Consider the following 24285-nt stretch of genomic DNA (forward strand, 5'->3'; position numbering starts at 1 on the left):
ATTATTATTCTGCTTTAGGGCCATGCTGAAGGAGAATGGAGAAAAATAGAAGAAATTGTTTTTAAAACGTACGCCATAAAATTTTACAAGGGTTGCTATACAATACTGCATATGGAGGACTGGATCCAGACTAAGCTAGTTATTGTTGATTTAAATTTATAAAAACAGTCATTACTTAGGATCTAATTGTGTGGGTAGAGTAGGGTAAACCCCTATCTGGGCCAGGTGCAGGATTTATGTTTTGTGTTGACTTCTTGATGCTTGATTAAGTATGTAATGTACGCTTACTTATAATTTAATGAACATATAATAATTTTTAAAAGACCCCAGTACCTAGCTGTTCTACAGTATTAGGTTGTGGATAGATTCTGTAGCCTTTCTGTATATGTATATGTCAACCACTTCCTCCAACCATTATACATACGTGCACATTAGTCTGTAACCCCGCTTCGATCCAATTGGGAGAGGCAGGGAAACACAAATAAATATTTTATTTATTATTATTATTGTACATCATGCCTGAGGGTCACCATGGACTTCTTGAATTTTTTGAAAGCTTTGATCCAACTCTTGATTTTGTTTCTTCAGTATACTTATATGTAACGTACTTATATTCTTATTATGGTTTTATTCTTATTTTTATACATTTTATTTTCACGTACTTTTATATAACTTTTATATAGAGTTTTATATAGAGTTGGTTACAGAGTTTTATTTAGTCTTGTGGTACTTTGAGATGGCCTAAGGGCTAATTAATAAATATTGATTGATGGATTGATTCTTTGGTATAGTAATATTTCACCTTAACAACAACAACCCTTTATCCAACTTTAGAAGGAAAGCTAAGTGCTTTACACATTATTGCTTGTTATTGTAACAGGTTATATATTAGTCTACAATACTTTATGCAAAACCTTTTATGCAAATAGCTGAAACTCTCTGACCCAGTTTCCTTCTCTTTTTAAACTCAACAGAAAATGCAGTCGTAAATTAATTCAGCCACAAATGTAGTTTTAAAAATCTTTCTTGCTGTTTTCATCTACTCTCATGAAGCATACAGATGCATTTATGTTGCCCACTGAATATTTATTTTAGTCTGTGTATGCTTGAAAAGGGCTGTTGCGTTCAAAACCTTCAGTTTGAAGTTGCTCTGTTTTTGCATATCAATACTTTATGGGCCCAATGGGAAATTGAAGGGGCATTTGGAGATTTCTATTGCTGTGACACACAGAATTTAGCAACTGCTTGCAAAATGCTGTTAAGTTTCAAACCAGGGATCTGAGCATCGTATTCCTTTAACCTGTGGCACACCTTGGCAGTTAACTAAAGGAGTGAGCAATTGATCTGTGTTATGTTGCACTTCAGTGTTATCATCACTACCAAAACCGCAAGATATCATATTGCCAGTGTGTTGTACTGCATTTGCTAACTCCATTAGGTCCAATCAGAATCCACCTGGCCCTATAAAACTGCTAACTCTGGCCTGGCTCCTTTATATGGCTCAGATTGGCTGCTCTGGACTCCAATATTCTTGGTTTGCCTTCAAACTATGGCAGATATCCTGTTATTGACAGATGTCATTGGTTTGCATCTGACTATGGGATATAGCCAAACACTTCTGCAGTCACCCTCTTCTGTTCTACCAGCCAAGAGATGGTTGTTCAGGGGCAGGGGGCTATTATTGCAGATCTGTGAGTCTGAAATTGGTAAGTGGGGAACTGTAGCAGAGTTCTGCTGGTGGAACTCTTATCTTACACTGGACAATGTAGAACCTCTGTGTTGTTGCTGTGTGCCTTCAAGTCATTCCCAACTTGTGATCTTATCCTGGCAGAATTTATTCAGAGAGGGTTTGCCATTACCTTCCCCTGAGGCTGAGAGCATATGATTTGCCAAAGGCCACCCAGAGAGTATCATGGCTGAGCTGGGAATTGAACCCTGGTCCCCTGAGTCATAGTCCAACACTCAAACCACTATGCCACACTTGGCACAGGAACTAATGGGACTTCTATGTACTAGTTATTCACATGAATGAGAAATGGAGTTGAATGCGAGTTTGAAGCAATGTGTTACTTAATGTCTGTAAGATGTTTTTTTCCTTACAAACCCCCCCTCCCCCCCAAAAAAAAACCTCCACCCAGCAACACATACATGTACATGAACAAATGTATTTCACTAATATCCCATGGGCTTGGTAAAGTCTGGGGTTATGGAATAAATAGTTAACATTGTTGTCAATATTCCTGATGAAGTTTAGAGACAGAATAGCTTGATTTAAAAGTGAAGCCAATGCTTCCTTTGTGCAACTGAAAGCATAATTAGAGCATACGGTAAGAAGAAAACCCCTGCAGTCGTGGGTGATACCATCCTCTCTTCCATCTGGCATTTCAAGCATGTGCCTTCTTCTTTGTATCTCTTTTTTTAAAAGGGAGGGTGGAGGACTACAATGAAGAAGACAGAGCAGTTTCAAGGGAGACATTGGAAGTTGAGAGATTTAGAAAGCAGAACATTTATGAACTTCCTGACCTAGTTTGGCATGTAATCTTACTAAGGAGTCACTGCAGGGAGATAGTGGGAAATGTGTTAAGCAGTTTCTACTGTTCCCCAGCATGGAGTAACAGCATGATCTACTCTGACCATGTACTCTACTTGATTCTAGATTCCAGAAAGAGTGTATCTCTCCATAGGAAGAACTCTAAAACATCCACGGGAAGGCTATCTCTTGGTCCTGCCACCATCACAGGCTTGCTAAGGACACAAGAGAGAGCCTTCTTGGTGGCTGCTCCCACCTTTGAATCTCTCTCCCATGAGAGGCTTGGCTGGCCCCTTCCCTGCTCTCTGCCAGTTCTTCTCTCTGAATTTGATGAAATCAACACAAAATGTTCTGGAATTGTTTTAAAATTGCTTTTATTGAATGTACCCCGTCCTAACATCTGTATGTATGTAAAGCAGGATAGAATTATCTCAATAAAGAAAAAAAAACAGCTTGAATTCTGTGTTTTATACATGGTATGCATTTGTTTATTTAATACATTTTTGGCCAGGGAATGCCCGAGATGAAACCAAAACAGAGAATTCAAATTTCAGTCAAACCTATAATAAAATGTATGAATGTTAAAAAAAAAAAAGGGGGGGGGTGTGTGCCATTTTACATCTAGGGAGACCATAAATTCCCAGTTGCATTGCCTGAGAACAAACTTCATATCTGATTAAATCCAGAGATTTGAATCCACAGGAAATAACAGCTGTGATAGGAATGAGACATGCGGCATGTAAAGCCTATATTCATTGTCTGGGAAACAGTCGTTTTTCTTCAGCTTTCTTTAATTCTATTTACCTTGCTTGATTGGTGTGACGTTTTTGAAAACCTCTCAAGTGAAAAGCTTTTGGTAACTATCTGACACAATCACATTCAAGGTGCTTGGCTTGATTGATGTGATGCTGTTACACTTCCTTGACCTGACAAATTATATTTCTAAGGGATGAAAAAGGAAGCCTGTCAGGTAGCGTTTCCCACTAAGGTCAGGAGGTATACATAGCTAAAATCCGTTAAAAAGGTTTTTTAATGGGGGTGAGGGACAAACCTCCTGACCTGAGTCATTATGTCACAACACTGTACTGCTTTAGAAAATATATGATGGTGTGCATATTTGAATATTCATTAACATTTAAAAAAAATCCCGACATGCATAGATTATCGTTGAAAGACACCGTTCCTTTAATTTTGACATATATAAAAATAAACACGAACAAAAAGCAAACAGGGGGAAAAGGCTCAAAATAGCAACATGAAGCTTGATGAGAGAAATCTCCCAAGGACATTTAGTAGAGTAATATTTCTATGTTTTGTTCCAAGGGTCTGTCCCAAAAAGTTTAAATAATATATTCCAGTTATCCGTAATTAATTTTCTGGTTTCTTTTCCTTGAGCTGCAAGGTTTGGTGTCTTTGGCCAGTTATTTTCTATGAACTATAACCTAAAGCATCTGCTATTTAGTGATGGTCTCCCTTCCAAATGTTAACCAGGGTGAACCTGCTTTGCTTCTAAGATCAGATAGAATTTGGTGCCTTTGGAATATTAGGCTACCCTCTGAGTAGATATAGGATTATGCTTTACACTGCATTTCATTATTTTACTAATCATGAATGAATGAAACATCCATTTTCTTTTACATGCCATTTCAGCTCTGGTTGTGAATATGATAATCCGGCATTTATTTTTCTGTCTGATGTAATCTTTGATATTTCCTAAGAGGAGTTTTTGTTCTTTCCCGCCTCCTCTTATTATTACAGCTACTTCCTTCCAAAAGCAAATACAGTAGCTACAATGAGCCTTGCAAACATTTTGATGAACATTATGGTTGCCCAGATTTTCAGTAGCTGTCTTTTGCTTAAGAGGCATTCTTAATAGGTGAATCAGGCTCAGATGAGCAATATGTCCACTCTGATATCTCTTGAGTTTCTCCAGAGCATATCAGTTTGATTCAATATTTGAGATTTATGAAATCCACTACAAAACCCCAATTAAAAGCAGGTTAGGAAGCAAAACAGATTTTATTAACACTTCTCTTTTCTTGATAATTTAGTCTTGCTTAATTTATTAGCCATTTCTTTAATTAATTTATTAGGGGAATTTAATTTCGGCTCAGGCAAGGTCTTTAGGATCCAGAAATACTTTAATACCCAAATATTTATTTGAAACTGCATTCTGCAGGATAGAACAAAAGTCTTTTGTAGACCTTTTCATAACATGCTTGAAATTAAAATCTGCTGCTTAGATTTTGATTAATTTAATCAGCTCATATTCCCCTGTACGGAAATCTCCATTAATACCTATTTTAAATGCTCTGCTACTGCAGTGAACGAGATTGCTTCGTTGTCAGCAAATACTGTCATATTAAATTCCCTGTTCTTTGCTTCCTACAACACACCATTAAACACGCTAAGTGCCAATCATCACAATAGGACAAAAAGAATGCCTGACTTTCTCCAGATTGTACTCACAGTCAGGAAATGCTCAAGCTATGCTGGTTGCATTCTCACAAGCACTGCTTTCTCTTGATAGTGATAAAATACCTTGTTTGGTAACAGTCCTACTCACTAACCACAGTATCAGCTTAATATTTTTTTTTTGGGGGGGGCTGTCTGAAACAGAAAAGCAAATAACCTTGCTCTCCTATGCTGGGGATGTAAGTCTTTACATATTTGATTCTCATACGCAAGGAGAAAAGGGTTTCAAAAGTTTTCTCCTTGCTGAACAAATTTGCAAGATTTTTTCCCCGTGAATTTTTAATAGGCATGTTTTGGTTTTCAAAAATTTAGTTTGTGCAAAACCAATCCATTTCCGCACAAAAATGTTGTTTTATTTGGATGGGTGGGGAGGGGAGGGTTCACTTTTTATGTTCAACTCAATTTTTCACTAACAAGTCTCGAAACGTGAAAAATCTTATGGAAGTTGACTAGGGTCGAATCTCTACTGCAGAAATAATGCAGTTTGGTACCACTTTTATTGCCATGGCTCAGTACTATGGAATTCTTCGGTCTGTAGTTCTGTGAGATATTTAGCCTTCTCTGCCAGAGAGCTCTGGTGACACAACAAACTACACGCCCCAGGAGTCCATAGAAATGAGACATAGCAACTAAAATGGTGTCAAACCGCATTATTTTTGCTGTGCGACTTAAACCAAAGAGTGCATTCACTATGCCATTTTCCTAGAATCCACCAGCCATCACTGCCCCCTCTTTCTCCCCTTTGAAGGAGGGGGGGATGATGGGTATTACTGTACCCTTTTCTCTTATTACTGTGCTGCTAAATTCCTTTTAATTTTGTTGTTATCGTTGCTGGATCTGCCCTTTCTGCAAACAAGAGAATCCCTTCATAGGCAGATTTGAATTCATGTGATCTGATTCATATCCCTTCATCTTATCTTCCTATTCTATTTTATATTAAAAGTCTGTGCCACGGTTGAAAGTGGGTGGCCTGTGTGTGCTCTAAGGCCACAATGTGCCTGGCTGGTTTTTGCCTATCAGAAAAGGCTTATGGGCTGCTGCAGCTGGGGCTTCTCTAAAGCACACACATTTTATTGCCTCTTTAATCAAAGTTTACTTTAGCTGGGGAGAATGTTTGCCAAAGAGAGTCTCTGTACAGCCGCGTTTGCAGGAACCTTTGGTGTGAAGAAATGAAAAGCAGTTCTTTGGCTTGATCAAAGATATGCTTGGGAAGACAACATGAAACTCCACTGCTTCTCTAAGGCAGGGCTGGGGAAGCTATGCCCGTCCAGATAGGGAGAGGTTGATAATTGACATTTCACTGGGATAATGAATCTGTTCTAGGTTTTGGACTAAACTATATGGGAGATATCCAAGGTGTTGAACCTATTTTGGGGAGAGGGTCAGCACCTTGGGTAGATGGGGTTTGCTGCACCACATCTATGGATGCCACCCAGTCATGATGACACACCAGTTTCCATCAGCCTAGGCCAGCCAAGCTAATGGTGGGCAATGATGCGAGCAGCCCTGGATGAACAAGATGAGCAGGATAGCAAGACAGCAGGAGGGGAGGAAGGGAGGTCGGGGCATGCCACTGCCCCCCTGGCAGTCGGGTGACACCAAGCTTAGTAATGCCACTGTTTAAAGGTTTTTTTATTGCTTCAAATTGTTTTAATCTATTTAGTTTGATTTTACTTGCATGCCACCCAGAGATCCTGTGATAAAAGATGGGATATAAATACAGTGGTCCCTCAACATTTGCTGGGTTTAGGGGTAAAGGACCCCCCGTGAATGTGGAAGAAACACAAATAAAAAATCATTATTCTTTTTACCTAAGAGAACCTCTCTCCAGGAATCTCCAGGTCCTCCAGTGCAACTCTATGCTCAACATCTGCCAGAAGTTGATCACAGAATCATGCTGGAGGACCTACAAATGCCTAGAGAAAGGTTTTCTCTAGGAACCTCTAGCTTCTCCAGCACAAGTCAATGGTCAACTTCTGGCAGAGTTGCACTGGAGGAGCTAGAGATTTCTAGAAGGAACATATTCTCCTTCCTTGGAGGTCTTTAAGCAGAGGCTGGATGGCCCTCTGTCGGGGATGCTTTGATTTGGATTTCCTGCATGTCAGGGGATTGGACTGAATGGCCCTTGTGGTCTCTTCCAACTCTATGATTCTATGATATTAATCAAAACCACAAATAATCAAATTCGCAAAAGTCAAAGCTGCAAATGTGGAAGGCCAACTTTATTTACATTCGTGTCTTAATTCTCAGATGAACCTGCTAGGCCACTCTTTGTACAGAAACATAAACTACTGTAGATACAGTAGGCCTTTGGTCTCATCCATCATGGTTCTACTTTTGCTCTTTTATGCAAATTATAACATTACTGTACCTATGCTGTGGCCACAAATTTTGGACCAATGATACACCAAATATTATCTGGAGTTGTGATACGCATGGCTCTCCAGATGTTATGGGACTATAGCTGCCATCACTTCTGGTTGCTGGCCTTTCTCTCTGAGGCTGATGGGGCTTTGAGTCTAACCACAATAATCGGAGGATCACCTGGGCTGGAGTTCTTGACTGTACTATTATTAGGAAGGGGTTAGGGTTGTGTTTGGAAAATCAATTTGCACTATATAAAAGTTGCTTTTAAAAATGTAATTAGTTTTCCCCCCCTTCTTGTAATAATAATAAATGAAAACTCGGAGGGACAATGAAATTCACCCAGTATTTTAGCATTTCTGTTCTTGGGTATTACGCACTTAATTTAAATGGAGAGAGTTCCTTGTATCTATTAGGTGGTCTCTTAATAGCCTTACCATTAATTAAATCATGCCTGAAGGTGTGAAACTGTCAAAGAAACCTAGTGTTCTGAATAAAACATTAGGCAAAGAGCAAAAATATTACTTCTCTGGTTAAAGAGCAAGTAGCTGAAGGTCCCTATAGAACTGCCAGAGCAGGACATGGAAACACTCCTGTTACTAAATGTTGAAGCTTTTTTTCTTTTTCTTTTTTGGTTTTTGCAATTATTAAATGCCACTGTGTGTGTGTGTGTGTGTGTGTGTGTGTAGCTTGACTCTGCATGCACTGCTGTTGTTTAATAACAAAGAAAGCAATGGAATAACACAACAGGCTTAGGATGCAGCGTGACACGGAGCTGAAAACAGGGCTCGTGTTTTTGTTATTGATAATTATTTTATCACACTGTTGCAGTTAGATAAATTCCTGTTTGCAATAGCTATTTTGCATTACAGTTGTAACTCAAGGTACCACCAGTCCTTTTGAGATGGAAATGTAACTTTTTACCTTGTACAGCTATAGGGGTGCAGCCTCACTCAATGGTGGAGGAATGTTCAGTGGTTTGGGTGCTGGCTCATCCTTTTCCCTCATGCTCTGTGGTGGCTTTGGAAGTAAAGATGAGGTCTATGGGAGGAGAGTGTTGTTGTTGTTTTTTGTATCATAGGACAGCAGTCTGTAGCATTCAGATTTTAAAGTAACTAAAATATAACTGTTCCAGTTACCTTTGACAAATAGGTAGCTAAACGGCTTAAAAATTGTAACCACTGCCATGTTAACTATCTACTTTTAGGATGTTGAAACTGCATTTGCAACTAGTTCCATTTAAAAATTGACTTTCCAAGCTGTAGATGAGTTTGGGCTCTAGACTTAATAGTTTTATGTTCTCTCCCTTTAGATGACAGGTTGTGAACATGTAGCTCTCCCAAAATCATTGTTCTGTAACTCCAACGTTCTTCACTATTAAAAGTGATGGCTAAGGCTGATGGGAATTGGAGTCCAATCACATCTGGAGAGCCACATGTCCCCCACTCATGTTTTACATAGTAATGGTACTTACTTTGTTCACTTTAAAATATGGTAAGTGAGCCCTGCCCTCCTGCTCATTCAACTGCATGGTACCCCCAATGTCTGTCCCAAACTTTTGCCTTGAATGCAACCTTGGAAGAAGCAAGGACAATGGTACTGATAGTAGGAGAGGAAGTGTGACCATTCATGATGAAACTTAGACAAAGCAAGGCATAGACAGAGAAGAAGCAAGGGTAAGGTGATGTGAAACAATGATGCAGCTAGTTGTTTATACTAATTACCTAAACTTGATCTGTAAACCATTTTGTGGAAGTCACATTCTAGCCTATTAGGCTCCCGGCTGTTGTATGGTTTGATTACAAGACAATTGTCCTCTGACTAGAGCAGGATGATAGCCCCCAAACTGAATCCCTGGCTGGCATTCTTCAGGTGACTCATCCGACACTTAACTGAGATGCTTAAGGGAAGTGCCATTTTGTTCACTTCTGTGGGATTTCCTCAGTGACCTTCAGTGAACTGTTTGTCTTACAGCGATCCATTTTCTCACATCATGTGCACTGGAGAAATCCATTTTTATTTATCATTTGTAATGTTGCTGTTGTGACATCAACTGAAGTGGTTGCATGTTTCTTGATTATATGATACCAGCTCTGCATATTTATTATATCAGAGGATTATGATGGATACTTAAGCTTGGCTGTCCCTGATAAAAAGGATGCACTAATGTCAGCCCCCCCCCCCTTTGAGAATTCAGCTTCTGAAGATGAAGCAGACTTCCACAGCTGTGCCCTCCTCCATCTCAGTCTGACAGGCACCTGAGTGCTCCACAGGAGAAGGGGAGAAGTTCTAGTCCAGTCCTCTAGAACTTATGTAGCTAAGTATGGAGCTCCAAGTCCAAGGGAAAGGAGGTGGTTCTGGTGTCTGGCACAAACAGCCCTCCCTTGCAGGCAAAGTTAGAGGCTGCATGCATATAGCTAGGCAATGTCCTCCTGAAATACGTTCAAGTTTTGCTTTACACGCTAGGGGCTTTGCCCCTTTCAGTTGCTGGAAACAAACTTGATTTCTTTCTCAAGCACATGTCTACTATGAGATCTATCTCTGTGATTAATGACCCTGGACTGTTTCTTGATCTCATTATCTCCTACCTATGAACTATATTTTGATTCATGGCTTCTGACTCTGGACTGTTTTGGTTATTGAATACTACTTGCTTCTTTTGTTTCTGAACTTTTGGTAACCTGCCCTCTGGTGCAGTGTGAGAACAGGACAACCATACCTTTTCAAGTACTCACCTTTGGTTATTTCCATGCCCCACCCTTAAGGCACCTGGAGAGAGTTTGGAGAGGCCTTTTCAACATTCTGCAGATATGATTTTCTAAAGATGCCTAATGTTTTGGTTTTAGTGTCTTTGTCCAGTCCTTTAAAACCATTAAATAGCTAAGTATGGAATCAAAAGAAATATAGCATTTTTACATGACTCGCTGGGTGGAGCTTTTCCTCCCTTGGATATGAGACAGTTGTATGATAATGACTATAAAGCTGAAAAGGTGTTGGTAGGCCAGCTCTCCCATGAGATGGAGTAAAGCAACCACCTCAGGTGGCAGATGCCGTGGGGAGCAGAAGTAGTTCCTCCAACAATTCTTCCTGTTCCGTTCAGTCATTCTCCCTTTGTGTGATATATGAACTGTCCTGTAACCTTTAAACTAGTCTCCTGCCCTCTGTGGTGCTAAAGGACTTGTCCCATCAGCAACGTTCAACTGCTGATACAGTTCACTTCTACACATGAAAAGGGTAGAGGTACCATCTTGTTCTTTGCCTCAGGCTGCAAAATGTCTTTGACCAGCTACTATTCCACAGTCTAAACTATTTTACAAGTTTCTTGGCATGGGGAAAATGAGGTGCAGGGAGAAACATGTAAACAAGATGGACCTCTTTAGTGGAAATGCCAGGATATAACTTTAATAAACAAAAACATAAAATGACAGAGCACTTTCTGCTATGTCTTCCACCAAACCAAATATCATTCATGCTTTTCAATCAATGCAAGGCTCACTAGTGCAGGAGAAAAAAATGAATATAGTATACAGAAGGTGAAGAATACCCCTGAGCAGTATATAATAGCGGCAGTGTGTACCCCTGCTGAGATCCTTGGTGCGAACATGAGAGAGTTACAGAAGTTTCCCTCTTTGAAATGTTGGAAGGTTTGTGCATATGAATTTAAAGGGGGCAGTTGATTCAAAGCTAACAAAGATGATTCCTTCACCTTCCTTCATCCCTGCATGAATCTGTAAGAGGTGAAATGAAAAGATGGATTGATCTCCAGCCCTAACACTGAGATAATGGCAGGCAAAATCACCACCTCTTGTTTGCCAAGGACCAAGGGTTATGCTTTCATCTTAAACATTCTGAAGACTGTCCTCCAGAACACAATCATTTTAGTCTAAGGTCACTGTCTAAGGGCATCATTAACGTCACTGGAGAGAAAAATAAAGCTCCCCTTTACATTAACTGTCCTGAATCAGCTTCAGTGTGATTAGTTGAAAATCCAAGCTATGAAGCCTCTTAGTGTCAAAGACTTTTGTTGGTGCAACTGCCACTGACGGAGAGCAGTTCAACAAAATGATTGTGTTTGGATGTGCATATGTGACTGGTACATGTTTCAGAATTATCCCTTTAGCATGTCTCCTCTTCTTGTTCTGTCTTCCTCAGCTAACAGGCTTGCTCTTTTTAAAACTCAACCAGGAGAACTGTGTCCCTCAGCTCAAACATCTATGCTGGACTACAACTGTGGAGACCAGGGTTCAAATCCCCACTTGGCCATGGAAACCCACTGGGTGACCTAGGCTAAATCATACACTCTTAGCTTCATAGGATGGCAATAGCAAACCCCTTCTGAAGAGAACTTGCTCAGAAAACCCTATGAGCCTTATCAAACTAGACAAATCCTGCTCAGAAACAGGATTTTAGAAGTAGCAAAACCCTGCAAATGTAGGATGATTTTCAGATGTGTCTTTTGGGTACTCATTTTAGCGACCTCAGAAGGATACAAGCCTGAATCGAGCTTGAGCCCTTTGCTGGTATTGAACTCGCAACCTTATGGTTTGTGAGTGAGTGGCTGCAGTACAGGCATTTAACCACTGAGCCATCAGGAGTCCTTAGTGACTCTTTCTACCCCAGGCAGCACGTAATCTTACACCTGTTTGTTCTTGGGTTAAGATTGTGATCTGAACTAGTGGAGCGTCTTCTTGCTCTCCCACTGGTGGACTTGCTTAGCCTCATTGTTGATGTTGCCAGCAAAGCAGAGGGAGTGGGGAAAGGGAAGCTAGCCTGCCTGCCTGTCTCTTATGCGACTTTGTGATTGGAAGACTTTCCCAGAAGTCTTGCAAAGGTACTTTTCAAGCAGATGGGAAGAAGGTAAGTGAGAGTGTGAAAGAGTTCCTTCTTTTTCTCCTTCTCATTACCATGAAATGAGCCACTGAAGATGTACCATTTGTCCTGTTCCTGCTGCATTCAGGAAAAAGGGACTCTCAGAGGTTTATGCAAGTGCTTTGGGGCCTATTACACACTTCTGATCACGTTGTCTCAGGTAGCTCAGGGGAGAGATTTAGATCCCAAGATCCTCCAAGTGACATCAGGACCACAATAATGCCTGAACTTGACTCAGGATTAACTGACTAGCTTTCCTTCTCCACCTCTTGACCTTATTCATCTTCTCTTTGTTCTTGTTCTCCACCAGACCAAGAAGTGATTGGTTATCACTTGGCCTTCCCCTTTTGAAATTGCTTTACAGAAGCTGCATCCTCGTCTGTGCTGGCTGAACCTCATAGTGTTCACTTTTTAAAAGATGCTGAACCCTATGAACACACAACATGGAATTCCATCTAACCTTCAGATAAAAGACATTACTTGTTTTCCAGTGATTTTGGAGGAGGTCTCAAGTGGAGTGCTGCAGGATTCTATCCTGGGGCCAACACACTTCAATATTTTTTGTTTATCAGTGATTTATATAATAGGGTGGAGGGAATGCTTGTTAATACAAATCTGGGAGGGATCGCTAACACATTGGAAGACAGGAACAGAATTCAAAAGGACTCTGATAAACTTTAAAAAATCTGGGCTGAAATGTATAAAAAATGAAATTCAACAGAGACAAATGCAAAATTCTACATTTAGGCCACAAAAACCAAATGCATAGGTCTAGGATGGAAGTACTTGGCTCAGGAGTATTACATGTGAAAAGGACCTTGGGGTTATTGTTGATCATAAGTTGAACATAAGCCAGCAGTGCGATGATGTAATAATAATAATAATGATAATAATAATAATAATAATTTATTTATAGTCCGCCCAATCACAAGGAATCCGGGCAGGTTACAGTAATAAAAATATATATAGAGAATACAATACAATGATATAAAACAGAGTGACATAAGTCACAGTAATTCACAGCTAGCCCTGATGGAGTTTGGCCTGCCTTTTCACTCCCTCCCAGGCCAGATGATAACAGCTGGCATGGAGGGAGGGCTCTTCTTCTTGAGGGAAGAATTTAATTTTAATTAATTTTAATTTAATTCTTCTTATTAAATTTAAGAGAAGAACTGGTGGACAGAGTGACATAAGTCACATTAAATAGGGAGAGGAACTAGGAAGGGAAGGCCTGCTGGAAGAGATCTGTCTTAAGAGCCTTTCTAAAGCCTGTAAGAGTAGAAATGTGGCAGATTTCCTTCGGCAGGTCATTCCAAAGGTTTGGAGCAGAAGTGGAGAAGGCCCTCTGGGTAAGTGAGGTTAGTCTAGATTTTTTTGGTTGAAGTAGATTCTTCTCCGAGGACCTTAGAGTGCGGGATGGACAGTACAGAAGAAGGCGTTCCCTTAAGTATTCTGGACCCAAGCCACATAGGGTTTTAAAGGTAATCACCAACACCTTGGACTTTGCCCGGAAACTAATTAGCAGCCAGTGAAGGGATTTCAAAACCAGTTTTATGTGATCATTACGAGAAGTACTTGTAATTAACCTGGCTGCCATATTTTGTACAAGTTGAAGTTTCCAAACTTGGCACGAGGGTAGCCCTATGTACAGTGCATTACAGAAGTCCAATCAAGAGGTTACTAGCGCATGTAATACTGGTTCAAGGTCTCCCTGTTCCAGGAAGCAAATGCTATCTTAGCCTGCATTATTAGAACCAATTTTTCCAATGCTATTCAGACCTCTTCTGCAGTACTGTGTTCAGTTCCGGGCACTTCACTGTAAGAAGGATATAGACAAGTTGGGGCAGATTAGGAGAAGGTCAGTGAGGATGATAAGAGGTATGGATTGGAGAACAAAACATATGAGGAGAGGTTGAAGGAGTTGGGCACGTTCAGCTTGGAGAAGAGAAGATTGGCGGGACATACAACTGCACTCTTTAAATACCTCAAGGGCTGCCACAAACAGGATGATGCTGGCTTGTTCTCTGCTGCGTCACAGAGTAGAAGTGCGTTTTAAGGTACAGGAGGATAGATTTCAATTGAATATTAGAAGGAATCTTTTAATCATCAGAGTGCTTCGGCAATGGAACTAATTACTAAGAAAGGAGGTGAGGCCTTCTTCTCTGAATGTTCTGCTTCTTGGCACAATCATGAAAGCCCTCATTTCTTCAGCAGTCATGGCATTATTTTAAAAGAATATACCCCTTGATTTTAATTAAGGTATCAATGTTTGGCTTAGCCATGTTTTTCTCCTCAGGGGATGAGATAAAGAAAGACCTGGAAGGACAGGAGCTACTTAGACTCTACTGCTCATCTTTGCACAGCTTGATCTATGTAAGGTCTGTTGTTTTTGGGGATCTGTTGTCTGTTCATTTGGTATACAGTGAGTCAGTCTGATGACTAACCCATTGCTAACAAATGCTACCAATTTATAGACAAAACAAGACCCACCTAAGCCTCATAGCTGAGCTTCTTTTTTTCTGGATGGAGAGGTAGTATTATCCGAGAAGCATTTAAGCCATTCATGCCCAGCAGTGCAAAGAATTTGGGGAAGTCAAACAGTCTGGTTCAATTGCTTTTTTAAATGGTAGCTGACAGGCTTTGCAAGATTTGTTTATTCATTACACTTATATCCCTCCTTTTGTCAAGATCAAGGAAACATTCATGTCCCTTCTCCATTTTTGTTCTGACAATAGCCCTGTGAAGAAGGTGAAGTTGGGATAAAGGGCAGTGCACATATCCATGTGTAAATGTAGCTTATACAAATGGATGTTCCTTTTTGCATCAGATACCTGGAACTCTTTGTATTCCATCTATAATCTTCTGCCAGAACTTTAAGGTGCTTACTGGTGAAAAAGGAAGGGGGGTTGCAATAAAAAGAATGAAGATGTGGCTACTTTGGATTCTAAGAGGAAAAGAAAAAGAGGATTCACTCCATCCTCATTTCTTTTCCCCTTTGAGCTGAGATTAGCTGCTTTTTCATCATCTGAATTGTTTCCTTTATCTCAGCCTTCCCCAACTGTTACTTAGCACAACAAAAGCCTTTCCTGGGGGTTAATAAATTTGGGAAAAACATAGGACTGTGTGGGCTGAGCATTATATGTCTTCTCCTTGATGTCAGATCTCAGCCAGTGAGTAGTTGAGCCACTTGTTGATCTTCATGGCTGAGTGAGGGTTTCAGCCTTGGTTTGGCCAGCCTGAGTCCAGCACTCAAAGCACAACATTTTATGGGTTAAACTGGTGAGAAGATACATTATCTAACTTTGTGTCCAGCCTTCAGGCTGCCATTGCTGTCCTAGAGAAGTGGTTAAAGCTCAGCTAGATCTACTCAGGAATGTGCCAGCTGTGCCAATTCCTTGAAAATCACCACATGTCTTGATTACATCTTGTTTGGATTACTGTAATACATTCTATGTGAGGCTGCCTTTAGAAACTGTTTGGAAACTTCACTGGGTTCAAAATGCTGCTGGCTGGTGCTGATTACAGGGAACATATAGTGCCCCCCCCCATTGAAACAGCTTCACTGGCTAATGGTTCATTTCCAGGCAGAATTCAAAGTGCTGGTTATTGGCTATATCTGTTAAAGCTGTATATGGCTTTCCACACTACTAGAAAGACTATGCGGCGAAACAGACTGCCCCAAAGGAGTGGCTTGCCCCCTTCCCCTTTGAGAGCCACATCATGGCTGCGGTAACTGCACACCTTAATCCTGATCTGGTGTTTTTCTGGGCCAAAAAGAAGTGGTGAAATGCCGCTTCTTTTTGGCTCAGAAAAAGGGCACCCTTGCCGCTACAGTGGTACCTTCTACACTCCTTTTGGTGTGCGTCATGTGAACTCTGTGCCAAAGGAGTGCTGTAATACTGCCCACTGTGCGGTCAGACAGGTGGTGTGATGCCGGATTGGGAGTGGCATCTGAGCATGCATTGTCCAAATGCCATGCCCCCATACCGCTTCCAAGCCAGTGCTTACTGCCAGTCTGTACAGACCCTATATCTCCCTGTATCAGTTTTAAGATCTGCAGGGGAGGGATTTCCTATGGTTTTCCCCACCATCCTCATAATCACAGTTGTGTTTTGTGAGGACATGGGAGAGAGTCTTCTCAGTGGCTGATCCCAGACTTTGGAATTCTTTCCCATGATAGATTCAGTCATTTCTGGGAGGCAAAAACCTTTTTATTCAGGCAGGGCTTTGGTTTATAATAATTTCTGTTGCAGAAAGGGCTTTTAATTGGATTCTGTTTTCCTCTCTTTTACTGTGTTTTAATTGTGTTTAATATTGTTTTAACTTTGTGTTTTTAACAAAACCATTGTTTAACTGTGTTTCAACTTTTGTACATAAAATTTTACTGTTTGCAAGCCACATTTGAACCCTTGCAAGGAGAAAGGTGGGATATTAAATTAACTATCCTGTATATATTCATGTATAAGTCTAGAAATTTTAATTAAACAATTGACCCCAAAAACCTGATCAGCGTATCCACAGGTTGTTGTAAATACTGTATTTCAATTCCTTTTTTTTTTTTAAAAGAACCATTCCCTGGTGAAAGGCAAGAGTGTAATCTGTTCTGGTAGTGCTGACCCCCACCTATCACTTTATTCTCTCATCCATCAAACCTTCAGAATGAACACAAATAGTTATGCCTGCTGGATTTTGTAAGTTCTTTGGCATTGTTTTTCTTTGCTGCATCCTTTAGATCCTTGTTACATGGCCTTAAGTTTTACCCTCGATTTACCCACAGGTCATATCAAAATCCACAATTTTAGCCCCCAAACCTACCCTCGACTTATACATGAGATCAACTTATATTCGAGTATATACAGTAATTAATCTTAAGCAGGTACACCAGAGAGGGACACCAGTCTTTGGAACTGGAGAAATTTAGATTATGGGATAGATGGGAAGTTGCAGCCTTGAAATGTCACTTCTTTTTGCATGGAAAAAACTGGGTTAGCAACAGATATTGGAGGGTTTGTTTTTATGAAAGTTCTCCATACTCCCTGTAAGGATGGTCAATCCCAGCTAGCTGTGTTTCTGGAAATATTCAAAAAATAAAAATTCTCCAATTCTGGCTGGCAGCTGAAAGTGATGTAGCCCGACACTGTTCATCTTTCTGATCCTTAGCCCATTCTGGGATGGCAGAAGGTACAATTGAAGATGCATGATGCAACTCCAGAGTTTCACCCTATTTCCATTCCCTGCAACTTTTCTCAAGCAGTATCACTCTGACAGTCATCTGTTCCAGCTTGGGGAATTTGGTCTTCCCTTGCAGCAATCCTAGGTCATCCAGCTACCTGGCTCCCCTTTTCTAGGCAATTCCTGTTTAAAGTCAGCCACCTGTAATATTCGCTTGGTTCTCTAACTGTTTTAATTACACTGACAGCTTCCAAACTGTATGATCTGGTCTCACTACATAGGTCTGTTTTGTAGGTAGGTCAGTAACTAGCAGCATTCTGAAGACTTTGTTTTTTAAGTAGTTAAGACTAACTATTTTATTTGTTTTTGAATTAAAACAAACCAGAGAGTTAAATTTAAGTAATTTTAATTATAATGTAACTATAATGGCATGTTCAATATGGTCCCTGTATTCATGGGGGATATTTTCCCAAACCATGGAAATATGAAACCACAGATAATAGCAAACTCTATTAAAATGAATGGCTTCTGGGGAAGTTGATGATAGAGTCATGCTGGAGGACCTAGTGATTCCTAGACAACATACCTCTCTAGGAATTTCTAGGTCCTCCAGTGCGACTCTGTGGTCAAGCTTTGCTGGAAGCATAGCATAGAATTGCACTACAGGACCTAGAAAATGTCTAGAGAGATTTTTTTTCCCCCCTGAATGTGGGTAGGTGAAACCGTGGGTGCTGGTCCCACAGATACAAAACCCTGGTGGCAGAGTGGTTTAAATGCCAGTATTGCAGCTACAAAGTTGTGAGTTCGATCCCAGGGCCCAAGGTTGATTCAGCTGTCCATCCTTTTATAGGTCAGTAAAATGAATACCCAACTTGTTGGAGGCAATTAGTTTACAGATTGTAAACCACTTAGAGTTCATCAATAAGTGGTAAAGACATGTAAATTGCTATACAGTGTTGTACTGTATCATGAGTGTGAGGCTAATCTTAATTTTCCAAACTGCTTTACCACTGTGATTAGCAAATGTCTCATGCTTCTCTCACTTGCCAAGAATCCACCTCTCTTCTTCCTTTTCCCCTCTGTGCTTTACAGCCACAGGGTCTTTTCTCTTGTTTACTAGCCCATGAAATAACCCTTCTTTACCCCAGTCCTCCTTTGATATCTATTTAATCTCAAAAGGGATGTTTAGTCACTTAGCCACTGAAGAAGCCCCAATGTGAGTCCAATAGCCTGCCCAAGTAAGGAGATCTGGTAGGCTTTGCTCAGAAGTGCTAGTGCATATAGACAGGATAAATCCTTTGAGGCTAAAATCTGCACAATCCCTTCACACAGCAGTTGGATGATGAGGGATTCACTGGGTACTTGCCAAAAGGTTGGGAATCAAAGGGTACTTCCCTCTGGAAATTACACCACTTTGTGTGAAGCATCTGAATTGATTGCTCTGCCATTTCCACACACTTCTGGCCATTCTTCCTCCTGGAAAAATTGCCTCAGAGTCAGGACATGTTTCCTCCTACAAATATGCCCATTTGGGGCAGTCCCAATTCAGTTTCGGCTGAGTTCAGACAGCCACCCTCTCCGTTTCTCTCTAGACTCCTTGGCACACATAGGCTCACTCAGGTCCAAGCTATGTGCTGAGCCAGACTCACTCACTACTTCTACCATTCAAAACCACTGTGTCTGAATATTGTAAAGTATTGCCCTCTGCTAAACCCTCTGAAATCACTGTCAGCTACCACTTTTACATCATTATTTCTTGTACATGGGTGGAGTGTGTTTTAGTGAAAGGTGATTGCTGTTGTAAATAAAACTAAATTATTGAAGTCGAAGGCTTTCATGGCCAGCATCCATAGTTTTTTGTGGGTTTTTTGGGCTATGTGGCCATGTTCTAGAAGAGTTTATTCCTGATGTTTCGCCAGCATCTGTGGCTGGAATCTTCAGAGACGATGCCTGCCACAGATGCTGGCAAAACATTAGGAATAAGCTCTTCTAGAAAATGGCCACATAACCCCATAACCCCACAAAAACCTAAATTAATTTGGAATCTGTAGTCTGGAGTTCTTTGGTTTGGAACCATTATACATACTTGACTATAAATCGAAAAATTTATGCCCCAAAATGAACTCCAAAATCATGGGTAGACTTCTGTACGGGGCAATGAGTTAATGCTAACAAATTTCTTGAAAGAAGAAGTACCCACCTTTCTCTGTAGCCTTATAATGGCTCCCTGTTTGAAGCCCCGGTGCCCACTCTCCTCTCTCCCTCTGTGTGTGTGTGTGTGTGCGTCTGTTTTCCTCTCAGCCTTCCCGCACAGCCAGAGCTAACAAGCTGTTGCTGAGGCAATGTATGCCCTGGCTTGTACCCCATTTTGCCTGGAAGTCCTGGGGGTGAAAGGCAGAGAGAGAGAGAAAGGCCTGTCCTCTATTTTTGCAAGCCCTGATTCTTGGGAGTCCTGGGGGTTAAAGACACACAGAGAGAAAGAGCTGTCCTCTATTTTTGCAAGCCCTGATCCTTGGGAGTCCTGGGGGTGAAAGGCAGAGAGAGAAAAAGAGCTGTCCTCTATTTTTGCAAGCCCTGATCCTTAGGAGTCCTGGGGGGTGAAAGGCAGAGAGAGAGAAAGAGCTGTCCTCTATTTTTGCAAGCCCTGATCCTTGAGAGTCCTGGGGGTGAAAAGTAGACAGAGAGAGAAAGGTCTGTCCTCCTTTTCGCAAGCTATGAGCCTTGGAGATGCTTCTGGTAAGGGGAAGAATGTGTGTGAGTGTGTGAGTGTGTGTGCGCATGCATGCCGAGGTTTGTTTCCCCTTTTCCATGCCAAGACTGATGTTTGGGAGAGGTCCAGAGAGGGAGATATAGGGAGGTAAGTGGTGCTTTGTTCCCCCCCTCTTAGATCTTTCCTAACATCCTCCAGTGTTTGCCCCTCGACTTATCCACGGGTCATATCAAAATCCATGATTTTGGATACAAAAACTGCCCTCGACTTATACATGAGTATATACGGTAGACTAGACCCCAGCTTTTAAAAAATTACCCAAAGCTCTCGTGTTGCTTCCTATTGAGTTAAAATCATTCCACCAATGAATGTGATTGTGGGTGCCCTCTTGGGACCCCAGTATTTTGGGTAACACACCATTTTTCTGTGGACTGACTTTCTAGGCATAAAAACTGGGCTGAAGTTCAGCTGTCTTGTTTATAGCTTTCAGTTGGGATGCCCAATGTTCCCCTAATTCAGGCAGGGCTTTGGTTTATAATAATTTCTGTTGCAGAGAGGGCTTTTAATTGGATTGTGTTTTCCTCTCTTTTACTGTGTTTTAATTGTGTTCAATATTGTTTTAACTTTGTGTTTTTAACAAAACCATTGTTTAACTGTGTTTCAACTTTTGTACATAAAATTTTAGTGTTTGCAAGCCACGTTTGAACCCTTGCAAGGTGAAAGGTGGGATATTAAATTAATTATCCTGTATATATTCATGTATAAGTCTAGAAATTTTAATTAAACAATTGACCCCAGAAACCTGAGTCAACGTATCCACAGGTTGTTGTAAATACTGTACTTCAATTCCTTTTTTTTTTTTTAAAGGAACCATTCCCTGGTGAAAGGCAAGAGTGTAATCTGTTCTGGTAGTGCTGACCCCCACCTATCACTTTATTGTCTCATCCATCAAAACTTCAGAATGAACACAAATAGTTATGCCTGCCGGAATTTTGTAAGTTCTTTGGCATTGTTTTTCTTTGCTGCATCCTTTAGATCCTTGTTACATGGCCTTAAGTTTTACCCTCAATTTACCCACAGGTCATATCAAAATCCACAATTTTAGCCCCCAAACCTACCTTCGACTTATACATGAGATCAACTTATATTCGAGTATATACAGTAATTAATCTTAAGCAGAGGGGACACCAGTCTTTGGAACTGGAGAAATTTAGATTATGGGATAGATGGGAAGTTGCATCCTTGAAATGTCACTTCTTTTTGCATGGAAAGAACTGGGTTAGCAACAGATATTGGAAGGTTTGTTTTTATGAAAGTTCTCCATACTCCCTGTAAGCATAGTCAATCCCAGCCAGCTGGGAGGTTTCTGGAAATATTCAAAAAATAAAAATTCTCCATTTCTGGCTGGCAGTTGAAAGTGATGTAGCCCGACACTGTTCATCTTTCTGATCCTCAGCCCATTTTGGGATGGCAGAAAGTACAATTGAAGATGCATGATGCAACTCCACCCTATTTCCATTCCCTGCAACTTTTCTCAAGCAGTATCACTCTGACAGTCATCTGTTCCAGCTTGGGGAATCTGGTCTTTCCTTGCAGTAATCCTAGGTCATCCAGCTACCTGGCTCCCCATTTCTAGGCAATTCCTGTTTAAAGTCAGCTACCTGTAATATTCGCTTGGTTCTCTAACTGTTTTAATTATATTGACAGCTTCCAAACTGTATGATCTGGTCTCACGACATAGGTCTGTTTTGTAGGTAGGTCAGTGACTAGCAGCATTCTGAAGACTTTGTTTTTTAAGTAATAATAATATAATAATAAAATTTTATTTATATACCGCCTTTCCAAAGATCAAGGCGGTTTAACAACATGGTTAAAAACATCCACGATACAATAAAAACCAACAATAAAAACAGGATAAAACACAGTTACATTTTCACCCCCAAAAATAAGTCTCAAGCCAGCTTCCAATGCTGTTGAGAGGGGGAGGGGGAGTACTTCAGGGGTCAGGGGTATGCCTGCTGGAACAAGTATGTCTTCAACCCCTTCTTGAATTGGTCCAGCGAGGCGGCCGAGCGGAGCTCGCCGGGGAGCGAGTTCCAGAGCTTGGGGGGCCGAGGTAGAAAAGGCCCTCTGGGTGGTAGTAGTATATCTAGCTTCTGGAACCCTTAACAATTGCTTCCCGGCTGACCTGAGTGTGCGAGGCGGATTGTATGGAGAGAGGCGGTCCTCCAAGTACCCTGGGCCCAAGACTAACTATTTTATTTGTTTTTGAATTAAAACAAACCAGAGAGTTAAATTTAAGTAATTTTAGCTATAATGTAACTATAATGGCATGTTCAATATGGCCCCTGTATTCATGGGGGATATTTCCCCAAACCATGGAAATATGAAACCACAGATAATAGCAAACTCTATTAAAATGAATGGCTTCTGGGGGAAGTTGATCATAGAGTCATGCTGGAGGACCTAGTGATTCCTAGACAACATACCTCTCTAGGCATTTCTAAGTCCTCCAGTGCGACTCTGTGGTCAAGCTTTGCTGGAAGCATAGCATAGAATTGCACTACAGGACCTAGAAAATGTCTAGAGAGATTTTCCTCCCCGAATGTGGGTGAAACCATGGGTGCTGGTCCCACAGATACAAAGCCCTGGTGGCATAGTGGTTAAATGCCAGTATTGCAGCTACAAAGTTGTGAGTTCGATCCCAGGGCTCCAAGGTTGATTCAGCTGTCCATCTTTTAATAGGTCAGTAAAATGAGTACCCAACTTGTTGGGGGCAATTAGTTTACAGATTGTAAACCACTTAGAGAGTGCTGAGTTCACCAATAAGTGGTAAAGAAATGTAAATTGCTATACAGTGTTGTACTGTATAATGAGTGGAAGGCTAATCTTAAGTTTCCAAACTGCTTTACCACTGTGATTAGCAAATGTCTCATGCTTCTCTCACTTGCCAAGAATTCACCCCTCTTCTTCCTTTTCCCCTCTGTGCTTTACAGTCACAGGGTCTTTTCTCTTGTTTACTAGCCCATGAAATAACCCTTCTTCACCCCGGTCCTCCTTTGATATCTATTTAATATCAAAAGGGATGTTTAGTCACTTAGCCACTGAAGAAGCCCCAATGTGAGTCCAATAGCCTGCCCAAGTAAGGAGATCTGGTAGGCTTTGCTCAGAAGTGCTAGTGCATATAGACAGGATAGATCCTTTGAGGCTAAAATCTGCACAATCCCTTCACACAGCAGTTGGATGATGGGTAATTCACTGGGTACTTGCCAAAAGGTTGGGAATCAAAGGGCACTTCCCTCTGGAAATTACACCTCTTTGTGTGAAGCATCTGAATTGATTGCTCTGCCATTTCCACACACTTCTGGCCATTCTTCCTCCTGGAAAAAATGCCTCAGAGTCAGGACATGTTTCCTCCTACAAATATGCCCATTTGGGGCAGTCCCAATTCAGTTTCGGTTGAGTTCAGACAGCCACCCTGTCCGTTTCTCTCTAGACTCCTTGGCACATGTAGTCCCACTCAGGTCCAAGCTATGTGCTGAGCCAGACTAATTCACCACTTTCCGCATTCAAAACCACTGTGTCTGAATATGGTAAAGTATTACCCTCTGCTAAACTCTCTGAAATCACTGTCAGCTACCACTTTTACATCATTATATCCTGTACATGGGTGTGTTTTAGTGAAAGGTGATTGCTGTTGTAAATAAAACTAAATTATTGAAGTCGAAGGCTTTCATGGCCAGCATCCATAGTTTTTTGTGGGTTTTTCGGGCTATGTGGCCATGTTCTAGAAGAGTTTATTCCTGATGTTTCGCCAGCATCTGTGGCTGGAATCACGATGCCTGCCACAGATGCTGGCGAAACGTCAGGAATAAGCTCTTCTAGAACATGGCCACATAACCCGAAAAACCCACAAAAAACTAAATTAATTTGGAATCTGTAGTCTGGAGTTCTTTGGTTTGGAACCATTATACATACTTGACTATAAATCGAAAAATTTATGCCCCAAAATGAACTCCAAAATCATGGGTAGACTTCTGTATGGGGCAATGAGTTAATGCTAATAAATTTCTTGAAAGAAGAAGTACCCACCTTTCTCTGTAGCCTTATAATGGCTCCCTGTTTGAAGCCCTGGTGCCCACTCTCCTCTCTCCCTCTTTGTGTG

This window comes from Sceloporus undulatus, chromosome 2, assembly GCF_019175285.1.
Source record: "Sceloporus undulatus isolate JIND9_A2432 ecotype Alabama chromosome 2, SceUnd_v1.1, whole genome shotgun sequence".
NCBI classification, from domain to species: Eukaryota; Metazoa; Chordata; class Lepidosauria; order Squamata; family Phrynosomatidae; genus Sceloporus; species Sceloporus undulatus.